General features: G+C 38.3%; 1 protein-coding gene and 1 non-coding gene across 3 annotated transcripts in view; both read left to right on the top strand.

The window, feature by feature from the left end:
* The window catches only part of TLN2 (talin 2), a 346512-nt gene that overhangs the window by 97291 nt on the left and 223625 nt on the right, over nucleotides 1-25596 (top strand). For both annotated transcript variants that reach the window (XM_049772980.1, XM_049772979.1), the window contains exon 2: nucleotides 15199-15276. The gene's annotated coding sequence lies outside the window, so the exon portion shown is untranslated. The remainder of the gene's footprint in view (nucleotides 1-15198; nucleotides 15277-25596) is intronic.
* LOC126010720 (U6 spliceosomal RNA) lies at nucleotides 23615-23717 on the top strand. The gene has a single exon (XR_007496732.1). It is a non-coding gene; the product is annotated as a U6 spliceosomal RNA (small nuclear RNA).

The following is a 25596-nucleotide window of genomic DNA, read 5'->3' as shown; positions in this document are numbered from 1 at the left end:
GCATCTATTGATATGATCATGTGATTTTTATTTTTCTTGTTGTTGATGTTGTGTATGATGTTAATAGATTTACAGATGTTAAACCATCCTTGCATTCCTGGGATGAAGCCTACTTGGTCATAGTGTATGATCTTCTTGATGATGCATTGGATCCTATTTGCCAGGATTTTGTTGAAGATCTTTGCATCAGCATTTATCAGGGATATTGGTCTGTAATTTTCTTTTTTGGCAGCGTCTCTGTCTGGTTTTGGTATCAAGGTAATATTGGCTTCATAAAAGCTGTTTGGGAGAGTTCCCTTTTTTTCAATTTCATGGAAGAGTCTGGCTAGGATTGGTAGTAGCTCCTCTTGAAAGATTTGAAAAAATTCATTAGGAAAACCATCTGGGCCTGGGCTTTTCTTTTTTGGTAGATGTTTGATTACAGTTTCAATTTCCTCAGTAGTGATGGGGGTGTTTAAATATGCTACATCCTCTTTACTTAAATGTGTAAGGTTATAAGTGTCCAAGAATTTTTCCATTTCTTCTAGGTTCTCATGTTTTGTAGCATAAAGATTCTCAAAGTAGCCTCTGATTATCCTTTGGATCTCTGCAATTTCTGTTGTGATCTCCCCCTTTTCATTTCTAATACGGGTTATCAGATTTCTCTCTCTCTCTTTCTTTGTGAGTTTTGCCAATGGTCTATCAATCTTGTTTATTTTTTCAAAGAACCAGCTTCTGCTTTCGTTGATCTTTCGGATTGCTTTTTGGTTTTCCACTTCATTGAGTTCCGCTTTTAGCTTTATTATTTCCTTCTGTCTCCCTATTTTTGGTTCATTCTGTTGGTCATTTTCTAATTGTTTAAGCTGCGCCATTAAGTTATTCAGGTATGCTCCTTCTTCCTTCCTAATGTGTGCTTGTAGAGCTATAAATTTTCCTCTCAGGACTGCTTTTGCTGTGTCCCATAGATTCTGGCAGTTTGTGTCTTGATTATCATTTGTTTCCAGGAAAGTTTTGATTTTCTTTTTGATTTCATCTCGGACCCACTGGTTGTTCAGTAGCAGGGTGTATAATTTCCAATTGTTAAAGTTTTTCTTCTGTGTGGCTTTGTAGTTCACATCTAATTTCAGAGCCTTGTGGTCAGCAAAGGTAGCCTGCAAGATTTATATCCTCTTGATTTTATGGTAGTATGTTTTATGTGTCAGCATGTAGTCTATTCTGGAGAATGACTCATGTACATTGGAAAAGAATGTGTATCCAGGTTTTTTGGGATGGAGTGTCCTGTATATATCTACTAGTCCTCTTTCTTCCATAACTCTTTTCAGGGCTAGTATGTTTTTGTTGGGTTTTAGTCTGGTTGACCTATCAAGTGTTGATAGGGCTGTGTTGAAGTCTCCCACAATGATTGTGTTATTATTGATTTCTTCTTTCAGATTTGTCAGTAATTGTATTAGATAATTTGCTGGTCTCTCATTGGGTGCATATATGTTTAATAGTCTGATTTCATCCTGTTGCACATATCCCTTGATTAGTACATAGTGTCCATCTTTGTCCCTTACCACTTTTCTGAGTATAAAATTGGTGTCATCTGATATTAATATGGCCACCCCAGCTTTTTTCAGGGTGTTGTTTGCTTGGATAATTTTCTTCCAACCTTTGATTTTGAGTCTATGTTTGTTCTGACTATTCAGATGTGTTTCTTGTAGGCAGCAGAAGGTTGGATTCATGTTTTTGACCCATTTTGCCACTCTGTGTCTTTTAATTGGTGAATTTAGTCCATTGACATTGAGGGAGATGATTGTCATAGGATTTAATGTCATCTTTGTAGATAAGTTTGCTGTGTTTGTTGGTCTCTCTTGTCTTAGAGTAGACCTGTCAGTTTTTCCTTTAAGGCTGGTTTATCATCTGTGAAGTTTCTGAGCTGTTGTTTATCCGTGAAGCTGTGTATTCTTCCTCCAAACCTGAATGTGAGTCGGGCTGGGTGCAGTATTCTTGGGGAGGCATTCATTTCATTCAATCTTGTCACAATATCCAACCACTGTCTTCTGGCCTTGAGAGTTTCTTGTGACATGTCTGCTGTAAGTCTTAGGGATGCTCCTTTGAATGTAATTTCCCTTTTTGATCTTGCTGCTTTCAGTATTCTATCCCTATCTATGGGATTTGTTATTGTAACGAGGATATGTCTTGGGGTGTTTTTCTTTGGGTCTCTTTTAGCTGGTATTCTTTGAGCATGCAGTATTTGATTGCATGTAGTCTTTAACTCTGGGAATATCTCTTTGATGATGTCTTTGACAGTTGATTCTTCTTGGAGATCTCCTTCCTGGGTTTCTGGGACTCCAATGATTCTTATGTTGTTTCTGTTGAGTTTATCAAAGACTTCTATTTTCATCTGTTCGCATGCCTTGAGTACATTTTCCATTGCCTGTTCGTTTGTCTTAAGGTTCTTTTCCAATTTCTTCTGTTGTGTTGAGCTTTTCTGCATCTCATCTTCCAGTACTCCGATTCTCTCCTCAGCTGCTGATATCCTGTTGGCGAGGCTATCCATTGTGGTTTTCAGTTGAGCAACCGTATTTTTCAGATCTGTTATTTCAGTTTGGAGTTTTCTGTTTTCTGTTTTTGTGTTCTCTTCAGATCGATCTATGCTCTTTTTGAGTTCTACAAACATATTCCATATTTCTATTCTAAACTCCTTATCTGAAAGGTTAATCAGGTGGTTGTAATTTATTAGATCAACCGAGCTTTCGTCTTCATTCTCTATGGATGGTGTTTGCCTGCGAGTTTTCCCCATTGTCACGCTTGTAGTGTGGTTTTTCCTGCGTGTTGTGGTGGGGTTCATTGATTAGGAAGAGTTCGTGGCTGCAAAGGGAAGCGAAGCGGCTGAGCGCTTCTGCTGCCTCTAGTTGAAAGTCCTCAGAGTGAACAAAGGCAGGGCAGGGCAGAGCGATCCCGCAGCCCCAGAATGCAGCTGCTCACCAGCTTCAAAATGCAGTTTTTTAGGGATGCACTCCCTAGGCCCCTGAGGATACCTTCAGAAGTTCAGAAGTACATTTTCAGGCAGACAGAGATAGGAGTTTTCCCCGAAGTCCTCAGAGTGAACAAAGGCAGGGCAGGGCAGAGCGATCCCGCAGCCCCAGAATGCAGGCACTCACCAGCTTCAAAATGCAGTTTTTTTGGGGGTGCGCTCCCTAGGCCCCTGAGGAAACCTTCGGAGGTTCAGAAGCACAGTTTCAGGCAGACAGAGATAGGAGTTTTCCCCGAAGTCCTCAGAGTGAACAAAGGCAGGGCAGGGCAGAGCGATCCCACAGCCCCAGAATGCAGGCACTCACCAGCTTCAAAATGCAGTTTTTTGGGGGGTGCGCTCCCTAGGCCCCTGAGGAAACCTTGGGAGGTTCAGAAGCACAGTTTCAGGCAGACAGAGATAGGAGTTTTCCCCGAAGTCCTCAGAGTGAACAAAGGCAGGGCAGGGCAGAGACATCCCGCGGCCCCAGAATGCAGGCACTCACCAGCTTCAAAATGCAGTTTTTTGGGGGTGCGCTCCCTAGGCCCCTGAGGAAACCTTTGGAAGTTCAGAAGCACAGTTTCAGGCAGACAGAGATAGGAGTTTCCTGAAGTCCTCAGAGTGAACAAAGGCAGGGCAGGCTAAATGCACGTTTTCTAATAAAAATCTTAGTTTTATTAAGTCTTTGGGTTTTAATGGTATGAGGCCTGATATTTACTTCAAAATCATCTTTCACTATGGGGCTGGAGTGATAGCACAGCAGTAGGGCATTTGTCTTGCACGCAACCAACTCTGGACAGATCTGGGTTTGATCCCCAGCACCCCATATGGTCCCCCAACCTGACAGGAGCTATTTTTGAGTGCAGAGCCAGGAGTAACCCCTGATCACTACTGGGTGTGGCCCCAAAACAAAAATAAAAAATATTTCACTAGATGGGGGCAGGATGGGGCTAGGGAGAAAGTTCTGGGTGAGGCTAGACTGATATAGTGTGTATATATATACTGGGGGTTGCCTCCAAACCAAACAAACAAATAAACCCGGGAACATTTCTGTTTAAGATTCCATGGTTGTTTATGATTTCTTACACACTGTACCCAGATGTGTATAAAGCAACACAACTAAAGTGCAACTCACAGGGAACAGCAACCAGTACTGGAGAATCCCACAACACTGATGATGAACCCTTGTCACTCCTGCAATGACAAGGAAAAGAAAATGAAGGGGATAGTACTCAAACCCATGTTAAGTAGAGAAAAGATTATAATAACTTATTGGGACTCAACATGAGCTTCATATGTGTCCACTCATGGCCAGTCTAGCCTCTCCCATTCCTCTCTCTTTCTTAATGATCCTCAACCCCCTTCTGATGAAAGATGGAGTTTGGAACTATTGTTCTTGAAAGTGACTGCCATCACTTTGAAAATGGTCTCTTAAAGTCATCAATTGGTTCTTTCACACTACAAAATGACCTCATGGAATCCTATTCCTGTCTTCTCAGAGATTTGATTCCTAATACAGAGCTCAGTACCACATTTGGGGAGAGTAGAAAGTTTGTATTTATTGCAGATGTGTTTGAATTTACATCTTAAACTCCTGCTACCCTTGGGTCACTTGTCAAATGAACTCTCTTTTCCTTGTCTGGAAAAGCTCAGGAACTATTGCATAGAAAAGAGACTTAACTGACTGGCATGATGCCAACTTAATTTAGGCAGGATGTCTACCAGCATGGGCTGGAGTACTACCTTTAAAGAGAGGAACTGGACATCTGGGTCATGTTTAGCAGAGTTAGGGTGACTTAACTGCTCATGAATATTCTCAAATCTTCTCTGGAAGTTCACACATACTTATGAGCAAGAACAACCAATCTGCCTGTGGACGGTGGACATGTATGGCATGTGTAGAAATGGTGGAGAAGTATCACTTCATGATTTGCTTTTTGGGGGAGCCACTCCTGGCGGTGCTCAGGAGTTACTCCTGGTTTTGTGATCAGAAATTGCTCCTGGCTGGCCAAGGGTGAAACCCGGGTCCATCCCAGATTTTCTGCATGCAAGGCAAATGCCCCACTGCTGTGCTAATGCTCCAGCCTATGAGTTGTCTTTAGAATGATAACAAGGAAGGACATGAGTGGAGATTGGGAGGGCTCCATTGCAGTCTCCACTAACTGAAGTTGTTGGCCTATACATGCTCTTGAGCAGAGGTTGTCACTCTCTAAACTACTAACTAGACCATTACGTTAGGCCCTCATGTTATGTTTTCTACTACCTGGACTGGGAGTATGGCAGTGCAGTCACTTACACAAGTTATTATGACTTTAGATGGATTTTCCGGTGGGAAGGATAGGTTGATGGTATAAGCATTCAGAGGGTCTCCTTCAGATCACATTCATGTCCTTATCTCTGGAGTTGTTAGTCAGTATTGACAGTGGGGCAATCTATGGTAGAATGTGGATCTGGCAGTGAGGGAAGAATATGCCTTGTAGTCAGCTTCAGCAATTTGGAAGCAGGTAGGCAGTCTCTGTTTAACTGGGTCAGTAACTTCCAGTAAGTCTAGTTGGCCAAGACACCAAACCCTCCATCTTGCTTCACAGTGCCAGGCTTTCCTCCCTCTGATCTTCTTCCCAGACACTGCTCTGTCATGGAGAAGTTGTAGCCTTTGGAGTTTCCATGGTTTGGGGGTTGGGCAGAACTGTACCTTTCTTTCTCCGCTTTTTGATTTAAAAATGTTTCTTACATGCATGAAGCTATCATTAACAGTATTGTAAGTCTTAGCACCTCCATAACATGTAATATAAAACGTGTTGTATTTTCTTTTATTAAAACTCAATTTTTTTCCTTTCTCCTCTTAAATATTTGCTCTGTCATCTTTTCTACTAAAAATTAGTTTTTTGTTTTTTTGTTTGTTTGTTTGTTTTTGGTTTTGGGGTCACACCTGGTGATGCTCAGGGGTTACTCCTGGCTATGGATTCAGAAATCTCTCCTGGCTTGGGGGACCATATGGAATGCCGGGTATCAAACCAAGGTCTGTCCTGGATCAGCTACAAGCAAGGCAAATGCCCTACCACTGTGCTATCTCTCTGGCCCTAAAAAAAAGCACTTTTAAGTTCATGGCACAATTGAGTGCAAAGTGCAGACATATATGTATTACTTCATATGGGTATATATATACATATATACATATATATACATACATATATATACATATATATATATATGGTACATACACAGGAAACATCTCCCATAGATGATTCATCCTTTATGATTGATGAATCAATAGTAATATGCCTTAATCACTGAGAACCTACATATGAGTCTACTTGAGGCTTCACTCATGGCATGTATTTTCGTAAATATGAATGAGTGTCTTATGATGTGTAACCAACATTATAGTTTCCTAGTAAGCAGTTTCACTGCCTGGAAAGTCTTTTGTGCATTGTCTCTTTACATCCCAAGAGAGTACATTCCAGTGCTTGTCCTGTAGCAACCTCTGCCTTTTCTAGTATGGCATAGATTTACAAGAATACAGTATATATAGCCTTGTTAGTGGGTCTTGCACTGCATATTTTACATTTAAGCTGCTTTCACGTTATTTCCTGAATAGGTCATTGCTCTGTGGTATTGAATTGTCTCCCACTATGTAATTTACCTTCTCTTTACTGCAACTTCTCATCCCACCTTGCCCTAGGCAATGCTCAGAGAGTTGATAAGTGGTACATACCTATGTATTGGCTGATCTTTGGTTGCAAAATATAACTCTGTGCACATTCATAGGATCAAGTTGGGGTGGGTGAGTGAATAAGAATAGAAGATGCACTTGGGATTAGGGATAAGGGAGCAACTTCAAGAAGGGAAATTTACCCTTTATCTTCCCTGAGAACTCACAGAGCTTTTTTTGCTTTGGGGTGGGAAAGAAGACATAGGTAAGAAATAGTGTAGTCCCCTGACTAACAGTACACTGACCAGAAGAGTGGCTTATCCAAAAACTCTAGGTTGGTAGTAGAAAGGTGGCTTAAGGAAAGAGGAAAAAGTGGGGCTATTGGTGGGGCACTTACCTTAAAGTGTCAGAGTGGATGGTGAGAGGATTCGGCAGCCCCTTAGTGCATACTTGTGTCCCATATGCACATCTACACAGATATTCCCCCTTTGTGTACATGCATAGACACAGCCCTGTTCCCCTTAGTGACTGTATATATGTTTATATACATGTATACACAGCACATTCTGAGTCCACTCCTTTATCTCAGTCCCTTAAAGCCATTTTCTGTTATTCCCTGTCTCTAAAATCATTTAACTGAACATGCAAGTTATATGATGTCTTTGGACATTTATTGAGTGCTTATTGTGTCAGAAATCATATGCTCAGCTGTGGCTCCATCTCTGAGCTGAGCCTCCTAGCTCTTGAATTCACAGTAGGTGGGAGATAAAGACATCTAGGAAGACAAATGATTCCAATCTCAAATATTGAGTGCAGAGGAACAAACACAGTTAATGACACCCCCTAGGAGGAAGAGGGAGCTGGTGGGCAACCAGGGTATGAGAAATTGTTCTAGGCCTGGAGTACTGATGCTGAGAGCCTCGTTTGGGCAGCAGCTGAAGTGGGGATATGGGCTGAGCCAGGCTGGTAAACTGAAGGGATGGTAAATTCAGTGTGACTGTGGGCCCAGCATATCCCCACAGTCCAGAAGAAGAGGACACAATCCAAATGATTATCATTACAGTGTGGTGAGGGAAGATGTGATGCTGGACAGGGGGGACCCAGCAGAGATGGGTGAGATATTCACCTAGAAATGACAGCTAGGAACATACTGGCCATAACTATGAAACCCTCTGTCAGAGAATTGAGTGAGGAAGGTAGGAAAGGGCCTAATCAGTTTTCCTAATAATTAGGGAGGAATTAGAGTATTATTCTCTTTTCTCTCTTCCTTTTTTTTTTTTTTTTTTTTTTGGTTTTTGGATCACACCCAACAGCGCTCAGGGGTTACTCCTGGCTCTATGTTCAGGAATCGCTCCTGGCAGGCTCAGGGGACCATATAAGATGCCAGGATTTGAACCACCAACCTTCTGCCTGCAAGGCAAACACCTTAACTCCATGCTATCTCTCTGGCCCCCTCTCTTCCTTATTTAAAAAAAAAAATTAAATGCACTTTCATTGAGTAAATTGAGTTTAACACAAACATTTAACTTTTTCTTTGTTTCTTTGAAACCATTGCAACAACTCAGAATTGTTCTTAAAATGTTTTATGCAGAATATTGAAATTAATAGCAAAATATGTATCTTGATCTGTAGTCCATGCTTAGTTGCTTTTCTCAGCAAATGAATGATAAAAAGGTTATTTTTGTATAGTTACTGCCTTCTAAAAGATAAATGTGTTTCTTCTTCAGGCCCCAAAAGAAACTCTCTGCCTAACTCTGATTAATTGAAAATCTTAAATCATTTGAGTGTTAGTTAATTGGGCTTTTTATTGGAAATAATTGGCTATAATAATTACTAAAAATGCTAATTGGTCTAGAGACAAATTCTAACCCAAAACTCATAAGAAAAAATGAAATTTTTGTGGATTGTGGAGGTACAGGTTATTTCCTATGGGAAGATTATGGTGAAAATAAGATGAAACCTTTTCAGGAAAAAGAGAAAATATCATTTTAGAGTGAGCATTTCAAAGTCAAAACTCCCGAATATATTTTGATCAGTTCATCAAATGGGTTGGTGATACACTTAAAAATAAAAATATATTTTCTATTCATAGTCAAACCTTTCTAAAGTGTCCTTGTCTATTCACTCTTCAAAAAGTGAGAGCCGGGCCCGGAAGATAGCACAGCAGTGTTTGCCTTGCAAGCAGCCTATCCAGGACCTAAGGTGGTTGGTTCGAATCCCGGTGTCCCATATGGTCTCCTGTGCCTGCCAGGAGCTATTTCTGAGCAGACAGCCAGGAGTAACCCCTGAGCACCGCCGGGTGTGGCCCAAAACAAAAAACAAAACAAAACAAAACAAAAAAAGAAGTGAGAGCCAAGAAGGGTGAGTTTCTTGCTTCTGACATATACATCCCAGTTAGTCTATATCTGAGCTTCTTAATATATTGCCACCCACACTATGATTTGTATAAAATTAAACCATACACGAGTGTAAGCCACTGGTGGTATTTATTGGCATTAATAAATGGGTTGCAACCTTATATGAGGTCATGTAAATAACTGAATGTAGAGGACTTTTATTTGGAGTGGAAACTGGCCTACACCCAGCTGTGCTCAGAGTTTACTTCTGGCCAGGCTCAGGAGGTCTGCTACATATCAAGCAAACATTTAAGCCCTGTGATACGTCTGACTAGTGGAAGTCATTTTAAAATGCATTTCTTTATTATTTATTATTATAAATGTTTGATTTCTCTATATGTATTGTATTTTATTCACTCATTTATTTATTTAATTTTGGTTTGGGGGCCATAGCAGGTGCTGCTCAGGGGTTACTCCTGGCTCTGCACTCAGAAATTAATCCTGGCAGGCTTGGGAGACCATTTGGGATGCCAGGGATCAAACTCAGATCAGCCATGTGCAAGGCAAATGCCCTACCTATTGTTCCAGCCCCTCAGTGTGTATTTTAAATACATATTGATAGGAGGTTATGTTAAAAAAAAAAAGAAAGTAGATGAAAAGGTATCATAAGTTAAAAATTTAGTATGTTGGGGCCGAAGCAGTAGCGCAGGGCATAAAGCATCTGCCTTGTGTGAGCTAGTCTAGGAAGGACCTCAGTTCAATTCTCCGGCCTCCCATATGGTCCCCCAATACAGGAGAGATTTCTGAGTGCATAGCCAGGAGTAACTCCTAAGCGTCACCAGATGTGGTCAAAAAAACAAAACAAAACAAACAAATAAAATAAAAATTTAGTAAGTTAATTTTACTAATTTAGTTTTGTTATAAATGCCTTTAAACCTGTGAGAGAATTAGAGAATTAAAAGAGACTTGTGGCATCTTGAGATGTGTCCTATGGTGAAAAACATGCAAGGACTGAGTGAAGCAGTAAGTGAACAAAAATGTGTTGTTCTTTATTCCTCTTAGAAAATTCACATTTCTTGCTCATTGGTAGTCATATTCTTGGAACCATTGATTTATATAAAAAACAGTTTGCTTTTTGTTATAGCATCAAATAGATTTTTAATAACCATCTGCATCAAGAAATAGATAATAATATTACCTTAAAAATTTTGTGTAGGATACTTGCCCCAAAAGAAATAATCAGTGTATACAGATAAGGTTGGTTCTACTAAATCCTCAACATTAGAACATTAGTTCATCGAGCTGTAGGGAATACTCTGCATGAAAGAAACATCTGAATTTCTTTATACTGTGACTTTTACTTTTTTTTTTTTTTTGAGTAAGCCACCTCTTCTTAGTTTGCAGAAATTTGTTTTGAGAGAAATACAAAGGGATTTCTAGAACATTTATCCAAAAGCTTTGGACAAATTTGCAAATCTGTTTCATTGTGTTTCCTTTGAGCCTGGCCCTGAGCCTCTAACTGGAAAGGTAGCCAGGGAACATGGCAAAATATGTCTAGGGAAAGCTTATCCAAGTTATCTTTGAAGGAGCAAAACTGACTGTGACCATTACTTTGGACTCCCAGCATAGAACTTCTCAAGGTTTCAGAAAAACAAACACATAAGCAAACAAACAAACAACAAAGAAGGCCAGTCCCTAAAGGAATCTCTGAAGGAAGTTGAAAGAAGTTAGGGAAATTGAAAGGTTTTATTCTCAAAGTCTCTCCTCTTTGCTCTTTTTAGTTCTGTCTTAATTTGGGGGGTGATTGGATAACTATTTGGTTTACTTTTTTGTGTCTTGGATTATGATTTCCACTTATGAGTAATGAAGGAGTCAAATGTTAATTTTCAGTTAAGAGGAGCATGCTCTGTTACTCTTCAATGTAATTCAGATTTCTCCTTTTGATCTTGCATTATAAATGCACATTTGCTCACTTTGGGCATCAAAATACGGGGGATGGTGTCCCTGTGAGCCCATTTGGTCTGTGTGGTGCCGATTCCTGCCTTTGAATAGATTTGGAGGACAGATGTAGGCCTGCTGTTCAAGCTTTCATCATATGGTGAGGTCTCAGCCTCTGTGTAGTCCAGTTCCTTCATGACTTGAGACCACCTTTGCTCTTTAGATCTCCTTTGTCTTGGCCCTTTGATATTCCTATGGGCATTATGCCAAGGAAAATGTGGAAAACATGACTAAGACCATCCAAGAGGAAACTTGCCTGGGATGGTCCTAATCAGTCAATTTCGCATGCATCTTGTATTCCATGACAATGAGATTCCATAGTAAATATTGGTAAACTCCAGGCACTGTGTCTGAAATTTATCTGGATCCTGATTTGCATAGCATTGGAGAACACTACTTCCTTCCATTGTTGCTTTGATGAAGAAAGAGGTTGGACTGCAGGAGATGTATTTAAGCTTCTCTGAGTTAAGGAGATGGTTCCAGGTGTAGGTTTATTTCCTCTAAGCCTTGTGGATTTGCTGGTGGGGTCAAACATTGGGCCAGTTGTTTTTGCTGCTCTTTGCTCACATCTATGTACTTTTCTTGAAATACTCAGAAAAGTGTGTGAATTGTCAGATAATTTCTCAGAAGGTGATACAAGGAAAGATGTTTATTTTTTATTTTTTATTTTATTTAAACACCTTGGTTACAAACATGATTGTGGTTGGGTACCAGTCATATAAGAGGACATCCCCCATCACCAGTGCAACATTCCCACCACCAATGTCCCAAATATCCCTCCTCCCCACCCCACGCCCACCTATACTCTAGACAGGCTTTCTATTTCCCTCATACATTCTCATTGTTAGAATAGTTCGCAGTGTAGTTATTTCTCTAAACTCATCACTCTTTGTGGTGAGGTTCATGAGGATGTTTTCATTTAAGGCAGGACTCCTTTAGCTAGAACACTTCAGAACCTTTAAAGTAAGTGCTGTTATCATGTTTAGAACAAGTGTTTTAGGTACCAAGATGGATGGATACACAACAGATACCAAGATGTCAGTTGTATTTCTGCTTATCTGCATGCCTGATCCTTCACTGTTTTTTTGTTTTTTTGTTTGTTTGGTTTTTTATCCCTGTATTTCTCACCTTCCCCAGGGATCATGTTTTATCTCATACATCTGGGTGAGTCTGGTCTTAGATGGACACTTGCCAGACTCCTCACCTTTCCCTTGAAAAAGACAACCCCACATGGGAGAGAGAAAGAATAGAGCTAGTGTTCCAGGTTTTGTGTTCATTCAAGTCATAGATTATTATTAAAGTCTGACATTGAGAAGTTTTTGTTTGAGAAGTGGTTCTTGTTTATCAATCTTCTAGGGACATATGTAGGTAGAGAGGATATTTCAGGTTTCCAACTCATGAAAGGCAATGAATTCTATTTGTAATTAGTATCCAACACCTCTGTGCAGAGGTCTGTACATTGACAATGCATGAGGGTATTTTAGGAAGGACTATAATCAGTGGTATTGGGAAGCTGCTTAAAATGTTTAAAAATAGGACAATGAGGGACCTGAGAGATAGCATGGAGCTAAGGCATTTGCCTTGCATGCAGAAGGACAGTGGTTCAAATCCCAGCATCCCATATGGTCCCCTGTGCCTGCCCAAAGCGATCTCTGAGCATAGAGCCAGGAGTCACCTCTGAGCGCTGCCGGGTATGACCCAAAAACAAAACAATACAAAAAAAATAGGACAATGAGAATAACATTTGTTTGCTGGAGATACATTTTACATCATGTACTCATTATGGAAATACACATCTGTATTTTATAGCCTATATGATTAAAATATTTCATATATAAATACTATCCAATAAAATTGATGGAATAAAGATATTTTAATGGGGCTCACTTGAACCACAGAAATAGTATATGTGGGCAAACATGCTCCATTTGTTTTTATTCTGATTCACATAAGCATTTCATCACTTCTCTTATTAGGAATGAATCTTGTCTCTTGAAGTCACTTTTTGCTCTAACTCTGAGCTCCATGCTTTCAAAATTGCAAAGTCAATTTATTCAGATGAATGCAAGATTTATTCTTCCGTTTTCACATGGAATGTAGGGATTGAGAAGGTGGATAAAAAGAAAATTGCTGGTCCCAAGTAGCAAAGTCACTTGAAATAACTGAAGTAAGAAGAGGTTAATGAGAAAGATCGAGGTGTGTCTGAGGAATGGCAGAAAAAGAGAGACCCTGGGAATTGAACTGGATGGAGCCAGAGATGGGAAGGGAACTTTGCCATCACTGTTCTTGTTAGCATTAGAGAGATTGAATTTTGGTAAATAAGAGAAGACAGTCAATAGAAGAGGAAAGTAGATATCATGTAGGTCATCATTCTATACCCTATTTAAGATAAAAAAAAAAACTCTATTAAGATGAAAAAATAAATGTTTTCTTTGGAAAAATAATTTAGGCCCATTTCATGAAATTCCAATTATGTAAAAGAAGTGACAATCCTCTAAGATTCTGATAATCAATAAGATAACTATTTTGATAAATATCCTTCCAGAAGAAAATTAAAAAACCCAGAATATATGTATGCAGACACAAATAAATGGAATCAAATTGCAAGTTGTCACAAACTTATTGCCTAGGAAGTATATCATCAATATCTTTGCAAATGAATAAATGTTGGCCCTCATTGCTGTTTTTAGTGTCTGTGTGATTGACTTAATGTGCTTCTTATGCAGCTTCAGGTCAATTACTTCCTCCTTTTCATAATTATAAACAGTGCTTTGTATATCTGGCTTTCTGCTTATACAATATCTACTGTGACTAAATCCTTAGCAGTGGGATCTCTGGATCAAAGGGTGTACTCTGCTTTATAAGTATAGTTGCCTTGGGGTTACGGCAGAAAACACATCTATAGTACTAGTGGCAGTTACTCTTTTAACATCTTAAATCAACTAGCAGATGAAAAATAAGATCTCAATTGTCTCAGGTATATTTTAATGTTAATATAGTTGTATATCTCTTCACATGTTTATTGCTATTATATTTCTTCTGTCAATGATGATTTGTTCATTTGTTTTGTCTGTTTCCCCTGGGGTGCTTATTTCCTTATATAAATTAAGACAATTTGGGGGGGGAGCATGAGGACAGTAATGTTTTATATCTCACACATAAATATTTTACCAACTTTATTTATATTTTCATTAATGTGTTCATTTTTGTTGCTTTATTTTTTGCTTCATTTTTAAAAAAATGTATTTGAGGTTTTTAATAATGTAAAAACCAGCAAGTGGCTTAATCTTTTTAAACTCATAGTTTAAGATTTTAGTGTCCTATTTAAAAAGACTAATTAATCCTATCTCAATATTATAGGAACTATTCATTTATATATTCTTTGAATACTCATTTGACTCTATGCTGAGTTAATTTTCTTTTCCTAAGCAGTGTAGGAATTCTCTTCTTAAATAGTAAAACTACAATATTTACTAACCAGCATCCCATTTTTATCAAGATTTGCTTGTTCACATTTGGGTCTCATATACAAAATGGGTTTAGCTACTTCAGAGAAAATAAATAAATTATTTTTATCAAATAAAATAAATGAACTTTGTTTGAGCTCATGGATTTCTATGGATGTTCTCCCGTGCTTCTTATTTATGACTGGACCACTTTGCTGATTTCTACAATTGATTAGAATATTTCTCTGCCTCAAATTGGATTTCCCCCGAATTAGGTGCTGAGTAAAGGGTCAGTTTCCAAAGCCTCTGAGAACTGGGACCTAGACAGGGCAATTAAAGCAAAAGGGGCCACTTCACAGATGGGTTAGACAGGAACTGAATAGGAAAAAACAGACAAGAAGTATTTATAAAGGCTAATTTTGAGAAGAGTGTAGTGTTTGAGCTTTTTGTTTTAAACAGTGATGGGGGCAGGGCAGGGGAAGTATATATTTGGTCTTTGTTTAAATTCAAAGCCATTAAGCATTCCTACCACAGGGAAGAATATAATGTGTTTTGCCTCTTTGCCAACAGTAACATAATTTGGTCTTCGAAATAAGTGTCTTGGGACCTGAATTCCCAGTTGGTAAAGAACATTCCCAGCCCATGTGTTGCAGCGGAAATTCATTGTTTCCTGAGTTAGTTTCTTTCATGCTTTGGGGTGGGGAAATGACCAAATGTATAGATTGAGTTCCTTTTTCAAAAATTGACATTTATAACATTACTTGAAGTTACTGATTTTCACTATTGCTTTAGGTATTGCTACTGAAAGCTTCTCAGATGCTTCAGAATATCCACAAGGAATCTGAAACTATACAGTAACTGAGGACCTAGGTAAGCTCTTTAAAAGTGGTCTTTTATTTTCATCAAGTAATTGCATTTCCACATTTATATAGTTTTATAAAGTGTTAAAATGTTGCCTTATGATCCTGATTGTGTTTCTCTGCTTTCTGTGAGGCATCGTGTGGCTGCCATGTGTAGCTTCTCCCACTACTAATTGATCTCTCTGGCTAGTAGTTTTTTGGAGTGATGGAAGATAGGTATCTAGAAGAAGGGTGTGGGAGCTGGATTTTTACCATATTGCACAAATTTTCATTTTCTCACTTCTGTTTTCTTCATTAATTCTATGTTGTTTTCTTTTGTTTTGTTTTGTTTTGTTTTGGGGCCAAACCCGGTGACACTCAGGGGTTACTCCTGGCTATCTGCTCAGAAATCGCTCCTGGCAGGCTCGGGGGACCATATGGGATGCCGGGATTCAAACCGATGACCTTTTGCATGAAAGGCAAACGCCCTACCTCCATGCTATCTCTCCGGCCTATGTTGTCATTTTGGCTATCTGAAGTAAGAATGCTGCTGCCCAACCACTATGCATGTGCATCTCAGTAGGATTTTTGATTGGTTTTCATGAAGAGCACACACAGATAAGATGGTTAAAGTCGATGTGATTCAAGGTGATTGAGTATGTAGGTTCCATTATATACTAGAATTTTATTCAGTTTAGAATTTTTATAAGAATTTATTTAAAAATGACCATCTACTAGTTTCATTTTACAAAAAAACATTATTTTAAAATTGAAAGAGGAGAAATTTCATACATTTATCGTCACATAGTATATATTTTGCTATTACAATCACTTTCCATTTTTCATTATCTTCAAGTTTCTCTAGACACCAGAGACCCTTAGCCCATCCTAACGAGACTGGACTAAACATTGGCACTTAGGAGGTATGGCACTCTCTAAAACTGACATTTCTATTAAGTAGGATAGAAATATAGTCTAGTTATTTGTCACCTAATTCCAGAAAGTGCTGTGTCGGCTTGCCTGGTCAGAGCATGAGAGGCTTGTAGCAGAAGAGACGGGATTTCTCTCTGCTGGAGCCTAAATAAAGGCTGCTCTCTCTTTTGAACATCCAATCTAGTTAATATGAACAATGAAGGCCTGACAGTGCTACAAGTCATCTTAAATGAGCAAGAGCCTCCCTTTACCATGGGGCAGTCTCAGATCTGCTAGGCCATGCCGAGACACTGCAGTGACACACCCACCTAAGATACAAGAGTGCTGAGAGCTACAAGGGAGGCAGAGCCCAGAGAACGCAAGCCCAGGGCTGACAGGGATAGTGGCCCAAGGTAATGAATGAGCTGAGGACTATGTTTATGGAGAAGGGGAGAATACAAGGAGCTGCATGACCTAGGGAATCTTCAGGGTGTCCTAAAATGGAGGTAACTGAGGATCTGGGTGGTCTCACCTGGCCACTGAGTCTATGCTGGGGGATAGATAGGGTACAGTGGCAATTTGCTGAGATTTCAGATTCAAAAGGGGCATTCCAAGTGGATCTTCATGCTCTGCACTTGCACAGAATGATGGAAAGCTGTACTTTCTAGTAACTTCTTTTTGGGGTGCAGGTGTGTGTGCAGGGAGATTATAAAGGCAATAATGTACTGAATTCTGAGGACAATGAAAGAAGTTGAGATTAAAAAAAACATCACTTATCCTAAGAGTGTATAATCCGGGGCCAGTGAGGTGGCGCTAGAGGTAAGGTGTCTGCCTTGCAAGCGCTAGCCAAGGAAGGACCTCGGTTCTATCCCTTGTGTCCCATATGGTTCCCCAAAGCCAGGGGTGATTTCTGAGTGCTTAGCCAGAAGTAACCCCTGAGCATCAAATGGGTGTCGCCTCTCCCAAAAAAAACAAATAAGAGTGTACAATCCTTGTTACTTCAGAATGTTCTTTGAAGTTCTATGGTGGTCTAGGTTGATTGAAGCATATGGTTCCATCCTTGGTAATTCCACCCTGGGTGATGTGTGACTTTCCTATTTCAGCACTCCTATTTTCTTTTTGAAATGTGTTTTTATTTTATTATTATTTTTATTTTAGACACTATGAGTTACAATACTATTTATGAATGATATGGTTTTATGCCTGTTATGCTCCAACACTATACCCCCCATTAGCCATCATCCTATATTTCTATTTTCTGGGAAGTAAAAATGAAATTTGACAGACTTACTTGGTTGTTTTTCTTTCTGTCAACTCAGCTCTTGGTTTACTGCCTGATTGGTATTCTTCCATTGGATTTCTTCTACCCTCAGAATTTTTATTTCAGTGCCCTTTCTAGGAAAAGACCATATTAAACAAAAACAGTGACAGCAAAGCCAAAACTTTACCTGCAGTGTTTAGAAATATGAATGATGTTTTGAAATCTTGACATTTTAGAGTAAAGTCATGAATAAATATCAGCAGGAACTTTTTTTTTGGACATAAACCAGAGGAAATAGAATTGCTTTAAGGGATTTGGGCCAGCCTAAGTCTGAATAAAATTTAATGAATGAAGAATGTAATCAATCAATCATGTTATAAAATGTTCAGAGAGGCAGGCTTTTCTGGATGAGATTCTGTAAAAAAGAGCAATTAAGAACATGAGACAGCCAGGCTTCACAGGAATAAGCACAATATGTTAAAGGGATGAGTACATGGGAGAGAGAAATGGATAGACAATGGATGGGGATATATGGGAACATATGATAGATGATTTGTTTAGTAGTTTACTTAATGATGCATAATACAGTCTGGATTGAAATTTAGTGCAACACTCTAAATTTATTTTCATTCCCTCTGTCATCTGGCAAGAAAACTATTTAAATTTTCCATAGAAAATTTTCTATAAAATTTTACTATGAAAAATCTTTCTAACTTCTTAAGATTTTTCTGTTTTCACTCTTTAAAAAGGGTATAGAATCTGTAAAATGGAAAGCAGGATCTGCATAGCTATTTTCTTTGTCATTCTCCATCGGGCTGCTGTGAGTGGAGAGTTGTCCATGGGCTTACTTGACTCATTAAAAATGGAATTAGTTTGTACAGTTGCTTTCCTGTCATTCTCTACCAGCCAGATTGCTTGGATGACTGCTTGTTGACTCTCAGAGCTGTCACTAGCTTCTTCCTCTGCACATCCCTAAGGATTTGGATTCCTGATTTGCATCTTTGGCTTGGTGAGGGTGCCAGAACATTGTTGAAGTCTTTCCTTTGCTGTGTATGCTTATAAATATTATAAAGCAAAAATAACAACTTCCAGATTGTTTTTCATAATTAAGCTTAAAAATCCATGAATCTGGGGCCGGAGAGATAGCATGGAGGTAAGGCATTTGCCTTTCATGCAGGAGGTCATCGGTTCAAATCCCGGCGCCCCATATGGTCCCCCGTGCCTGCCAGGAGCAATTTCTGAGCCTGTAGCCAGGAATAACCCCTGAGCACTGCCGGGTGTGACCCAAAAACCACAAAAAAAAAATCCATGAATCTAATAAAATGTGCAATTTCATTTAGCATTTTCTTAATTATACTCATCAGTTGATTTCTTTTAGAGTTCCTTGAAAACTCAAGAATTGAGCCTTTTATAAGCACTAATTAGATTTATTTCTGGAAATCAAAGTCTTCTGGAATAGCTGGACTTAAACTTCTGTAGAACATGTGCCTTTAAAAGTGATAGTTGCTTTGGGGGCTAATGAGAACCTATAGGGTTTTAGACACATGGCTTGCATGACACTGACCCTGATTCATCCCTGGAACATATGGTTACCTGAGAATTGTGAGATCCAGTCTTAAATGCCCACCTGACTGAGAAGCATATGAGCCCCAACTTCCTGTGCATTCATGGAACCCTTCACTACTCCCCCAAAACTACTTTTGCTTTTTCCCTCGGAAATTACCTGTTAGAAAGACATAAAATATCAGAGTCCTTCTATTCTCTTTACAGCTTTCCAGAGCCATAAAATGTCTCTGTGCTTAAACTTGACTTTACTAAGATAGCATAAACACAATCTATAGACAGCTGCAGGGGCTGCAACATTGCTATGGGGTCTGATGAAAGTGGAGGGAAAAAAATCCTCCCACAATCATCTAAATAGTGGTCTGACTACACATCTTTCACTAAAAACTTAAGGGCTCAAACCAGTAGTACAGCAGGTAGGGTGTGTACCTTGTATGCAGCTGATTTAGATTACTCCCTGCCACCACATAGGGTCCCCTGAGCCTTGCCAGAAGTGATATTTGAGCATAAAGCCAGAAATAAAGCCCTGAGCACCACCAGGCATCACCCCCCAAAAATTAAAAATAAAGCTAAAAATTAAAGCAATAATGACCATGGCTGAAAATAGACAAAGCTACAGAAAATTTTATGATCAGAAACATCAGTGGCTAACCTTCCATCTTATTTTATTTAGTTTTGTTTCTCAGAAGCACCTACCTTGTCATGCCTCCTGTGGGTGATTTTTGCTTTCTTTTTTGTGATTGTTGGGTGTATTAAAACTATACTTGCAAAGGATATAAATAAAGGTTCAGAAAGCTTTTACTTCCAGATCCCAAATATTTCCCCAATAAGTTCTATATTCTTCCCTTTACTGCCTTTTAAGCAGTGTAAATAAATCATTCATGTCCCCTGCAGAAAAACTTGGCTTCAGGCATGTGTGTGGCCCAGGATACTCATACATTTTACTTTCCCTGTAGAAATTGGCTGTAGATATGTAGTGTGAGTAGAGTAGAAGTGGGTCTCTCCTACCTGAGGGCTCACTAAAGACACAGGACTTAATCTCTTTTTTTCAAGAGGAGAGTAGTGTAGAACCCATGGCATTTGTTCACAGAGTTTGAAGGTTTGATGGGGTAGAATAGTTTTCTAAGAGTAAGCAAAATTTCTGGGTTAGTTGGTAGAAGTTTTTTGTTCTTAATTGACTGAGATTTCATGGTTTATAATTTTATTAGTAATGGTTTCCATTGCATATAAATCCAACACTGAGTATATCACCAGTGTTCCCTATGGATGGAATTTTTTGATGCTAAGATGGCAAAGACTGCAAAGATGGCAGCATATATTCACTAAGTATAAATGAGATTTGTATGATTTTCCTTTACTTTGAATGAAACCCCAGACCATCTTGAGGATGGTCAGAGTAGTCAGAGTAGTTCATCCTCACAGTGTATTCAGAAGGAGTAAAATTTCATGCCTTATTTGGGGAAAATAATCTTCTCACCATTAAAGGCCCCCAAAAAATCACATGCCAAGAAAACTTCTGTATCTCTCAGAAAGTGGGCACTTTAGTAGATAGCCTTCCTTCCTGGTGCTTTGTACATATACAGTGGGCTTTTCTTCCAACTCTGAAGTGGTTTGCTAACTGTTATGTTTAAGAGGCGTGTTGCATATAGTATTTTTTCTCAGCATCCAGCAACAACTCTAGAAGATGCTTAGAAAGCCTATGTCCCCAAGTGAAAGGGAATGGAGCTGCTTTAGGCTCATTTATTCACACATTTTTGTCAGAGAAAGCTTCCAACAAAAGTGAAGACAATTAAAGGTGAGGTGTTTGCCTTCAGCCCAATTCTGGGACAAAGAAGTTTTAGCTAGTTTTTCTTCATCTGCACTTCTTTCTTCCCACATATTAATTTGAATCCCATGTTTCCTATTTTATTCTTTCCTCCAGTATGTTCAGTATGTGTCCCTAAAAAATAGGACTTTCCACACCAAAATATATGTGACCCTATTATATGAATAACATTAGATAAAATAAATTGATATTTAGACATCCTTAACTGTGTACATATTTTTAAGTTGGTTTGAATCAGGATCCAGTAAGTTTTATATATTACAAACCATTGATATATGTCTTACCACTTTTTTAATTTCCTCTTCATCATTTTCCACCTTTCGACTTGGTTTCTTGAAGAAACTGAATTATTTGCTCTTTAAACAGAGATGGCCAGATGGGCATAATTTTCTTCCTGCCTCTATTGAGATTTAGCAGTATCTAAAGATTTTTATTGTTGTTTTCATAACCCTGTTGGGAGGTCATGTGAGTTAGTGAGATAGAAGCCAAAGATTCTACTCGTTAACCTGTTTGACACTAGACTGCCTCCTATAACTAAGCTTTGTCTGGCCCTGAATATCTGTAGTACAGGGTCAAGAAATCATGATTCAGTTTCCACTTTGGTGATTTCCCCATGGTGACATTTAACACATCCTCTGTTCCTTATATTTTCTGTGATTTATTAAATCTTGAGTTTAGATTAGATGCAGATCTGACTTTTTTTGTGTGAGGGTTTTAATTTTGCTAAGATTCCAGGTAACAAAAAATTGTAACTGATGGTTTCTTTTTTTCTGAATATACCCATTGGTAAATCATTATCTATATATTTTTATTTCATTAGTGATAGCAAAATAGTGATAGTGTAATTCTGTCACTACATACTTGCTTATATTTAAGGTTCTTTACAAAAAGAGAAGTTTGTTTGTCTTGATGTTATATAGGAAATTCAGATATATACTTTATCATTTCATTTATTTTCTAGAGATTTGCTAGAATTTTCTGACAGCATACTTTAAAATTATCAATGAAGATTGAATTTTTTCAGTATGAATATAACTGGGGCATTTCAATTTTATCTTTTTATTACTCATATAGACTCATATGATTGTGGAAATAAGTTCTAGGTCAGATCCAGAATACTTTTAGCATAACTTGTGAATTTGTGTATTTTCCCATGTGACAAAAAGTTCTATTTCTTTCTTCTCTTGACTTGGAACTTCATTTCTCCTGATAGTCATCTTCTGAAATGTTTAAAAAACACAATACGGAAATTAGAATTCATCATACTTTCTGAATCTTTTCTGTGGACTAACTAGGGAATTATGAATGTGTTAATGTGTATATATTATGTGGGTGAATATACACATAATGAAGCCAAATAAAAATGTGTATGAATAATTATAAATGAAATTTGAGATATGCAGTTTTATTTAGTTTGATAAACTTAATATCTACTTTTCTTTACACCCAGAATGCTGGTCTCAGTTGTACCATGATGTTTTTCATCTACTTACTTGAATGAGCACAGGCAGGGACTGTGATATTAGAGAAGTTATCTTAGTATTTGAGCCACCAACCCAACTGGAAATATGTATTTATATATATATATACATACATATATATACATTTAAAATTTTTATTTTGTGTATCTTAGAGCCTCTCTTTAAAATTTGAATTTAAATAATTTTTCAGAATTTGAAAGTATGTCTCCTAGGAACTAGGATTATAGCTTTCTGGGGGCATGACTTATCTTGTATGTTATGTGTATGTGAGGCCCTGAGTTTGACCTTGTCAATATAAAAAAACGCAAATAAGTAAGTCAACAAAAACTGAATTTATCTTCTGCAACGTAAGTCACTTTCAGAGATATTTGCTTTGTGCCTGTTCCCCTCGTTATCCTGTTTCTTCCTTTCCTTTAGGTAGCAATTAATAACTTAAAAAAAAGAAGGTGTTCTCGCTGTTTTTGAGCAAGTTTGTACTTGTGTTGACCTACCTCCTCAGAAAAACAATATAATGCATGCACTTTTTCTCCTTGCTTTTCTATTTTTGTCTGTACTAATTCTTATTCCACAGCAAGCAAAGAACTAATTTTCTCTTTTGTACACTATATTGCCCTTGTCCTGTCAGTTGCTATAATTTAACTTACTCTATTGATGGGCCCTGCCCATTATTACCAGTGGTGCCCTGTACGTAGAAACTCTCTTCTCTCTCTCTTTCTCACTTGACATTTTGGTCACATTTGGCAGTGCTTAAGGACCTGTCCTGGCTATGTTCAGGGGACCCTATACTGTGCCAGGGATTAAATCTGGATTAGTCACATATGTGCATTCAAGGCAAGCACCTTTCCTACTGTACCCTCTTCAGCCACCTTAGTACTCTCTTAATATCACTATTCCTATAATTTATAGAAATTAAGTGAATTGTTGACTTACGTTGTGAGAGAAGTGAAAGATATTTATTACTCAGATGAACTAGTGCTTCTGCCTAAGGAAAAGAAACTGTGCTAGGGATAAATGCAAATGGGTGAGGCATGGTAGACAGAGTTGGAGGAATTAACCCAAAAGTGTGGTAGAATTAACTCAGTGTCTGAGGAATTAATCTAGAAGATGCATTAGACCAAACTTTACCCCAGTGCCAGGTCAAGGACACTGTATTGTTATACTCCAGCACAGGTTTTACTTTTTCCTGTAAAGGATCACATTGTAAATATTTCAAATTACCCTTTCTGCTAGAACCATGACACACTACAGTTGGGGCATAAAAAACAGCCATAAAAATTAATAAACAGCATAGTTAGGTCCAAGATAACTAGATTTCTGGGTTACCTTTGAACTTCTTATAGCACATATACTAAATTGGAACGATACAGAGAAGATTAGCATGGCCCTTTCACAAGGATGACATGCAAATTTGTGAAGCGTTCCATATTTTAAAAAAAAAAAAGAAAAAAATGTGAAAATCATAGGCCACTATTTGTCAAGCTCCACTGTACATATTTATCTAGGATTCATACAATGTTCTGGAGCATAGGAAAGAGTTGCTTTCAGGATTACTGAACAACAGGCATCATGACAGGAAAGGAAGCTGGGAGGACGTCAGGATCTAAAATGTTGTGAATGTCATTGGGAATAGTGTTGGAAATGCACAAATTTTTCTTCCTTTGTTTTTATTAATCCTCTTATTGGGAAGTGTGGAAAGCTTTAATTATTTAAGAAAAATTTTATTATTTGCTATGGAGCTTATATTTATTCTTAAAATATGTTCTATGTATTTTACCCAGGTTAGAGACAAAGAGTTTCCTTCATTTCCCAAATTCCACTTAGTGTGGATTTATGGCAGATGAGATGGGTCTTTGCCACTTCCCACTCTCTTGCCTCATTGAGGATCCCAGCACAAGCCCTATTCAGCAGCCAACTTTCATATCATCTGTTTTGTACATTGTGTCTCCTGCTCCATTTGTAGGCTGACTGTTGAGAAAACCATGTTTTGTTGGTGGGAGGAAAATCAAAGATGTTATCATGAAAAATGCATTTTCATATAATGGAAATTATTAGAGCAACTTTTAAAATGTCACTGCAGATTAATGCAGACAAGGAGGAGCTGAATATATTAGAAAGTAGGTCAAGTTATCTCATGTTTATGGATGAGGTGAATTACAGTGGAGGCTGAGATTTATAAAATTGGGTGATGCTATAGTTTATGGGAATTACCCTAACCCAAATGATATTATACCAAAATATAATTAAAACAAATTGAGTTTGTTTTATTTATCCTTTATGGCAAAATATGTTATACTTAGTATTTTATGAATTTAATAAACCGGTAAAGGAATGAGATGCATGTTATTATTCAACATTAGAGAGAGAATCCACTCGTGGGATTTAAAAGGAAGTAGATTTCATCCAGGCTGCAAGCACTTCCAGAATCTTTGGAAAGTTTGGCAGCATTTGCTGTATGTTGAGCCTAATGATATCCTCTACCCATGAACCATTTTCTCCTACCAGAATTGAGAGAGCTGCCAAGGAAGGCTATTGATTTGGGGGCCCAGTATTGGAGCTTCTGGCTCTTCTTTATGCTTCTCCTGCCAATATATCTGGTATTCTTGATGCCCTGCACTCTGCCTCTTTTTCCTATGACTCACTTCTAAATCAGAGCCACCTGCATTCCTGGATAACATTTTGTTCCATAGCCAAAAAGGAGTCTGCAAAAATGGAGGCTTAGTTCTCCCACCTTTTTGTACCAGCCCCTACATCTGCCTTTGCCCCCAACAGAAGTCAATGTCACCTCAAAACCATACTGACACCACTGGTCAAAAGACAGAGAATTTTCTTTGTATACACATGCAACTTCTGTTTTGTCAGACTTGTGTAAGTGTAAAGGTAACTGGTATTAATGGTGCTATACCTGTGCTTTTTGCTAATTGACTAGCAATAGTGGGTGGTTAACCAAAAACTAGTGAGTACTATTTTCTATCTCAAATATCTTTTTGTTAATATCTGTATTTTGTTAAGGTGTATTGAGGACAAAAGGTAGAGGAATTCACTTGGTTTTCATAGTAATAGTTTGGCCATAGATAAGTTCAGACCTGCAGGACTGAGTTTGCTCAGTAAGGCTGAGCTTCCATCTCCTTTATGCCTGTATATTAAGGTGATGTGAATGAGTGTTTGACTGCCCTGTTGCTGAATTCTGCACTACCTCACATGCCCAACATGTGAGGAATAGATATGTTTTCCTCCTGAATGGGAAGAGTTCCCTGTGCCTGGGAAGCTTGAAATGGGCTTATAGCAAACAGACTGACCTTGTCAGCACAA

The sequence above is a fragment of the Suncus etruscus genome, chromosome 5 (genome assembly GCF_024139225.1).
Source record: "Suncus etruscus isolate mSunEtr1 chromosome 5, mSunEtr1.pri.cur, whole genome shotgun sequence".
Taxonomy (NCBI): Eukaryota; Metazoa; Chordata; class Mammalia; order Eulipotyphla; family Soricidae; genus Suncus; species Suncus etruscus.
This window is presented reverse-complemented; position numbering and strand designations above follow the sequence as displayed.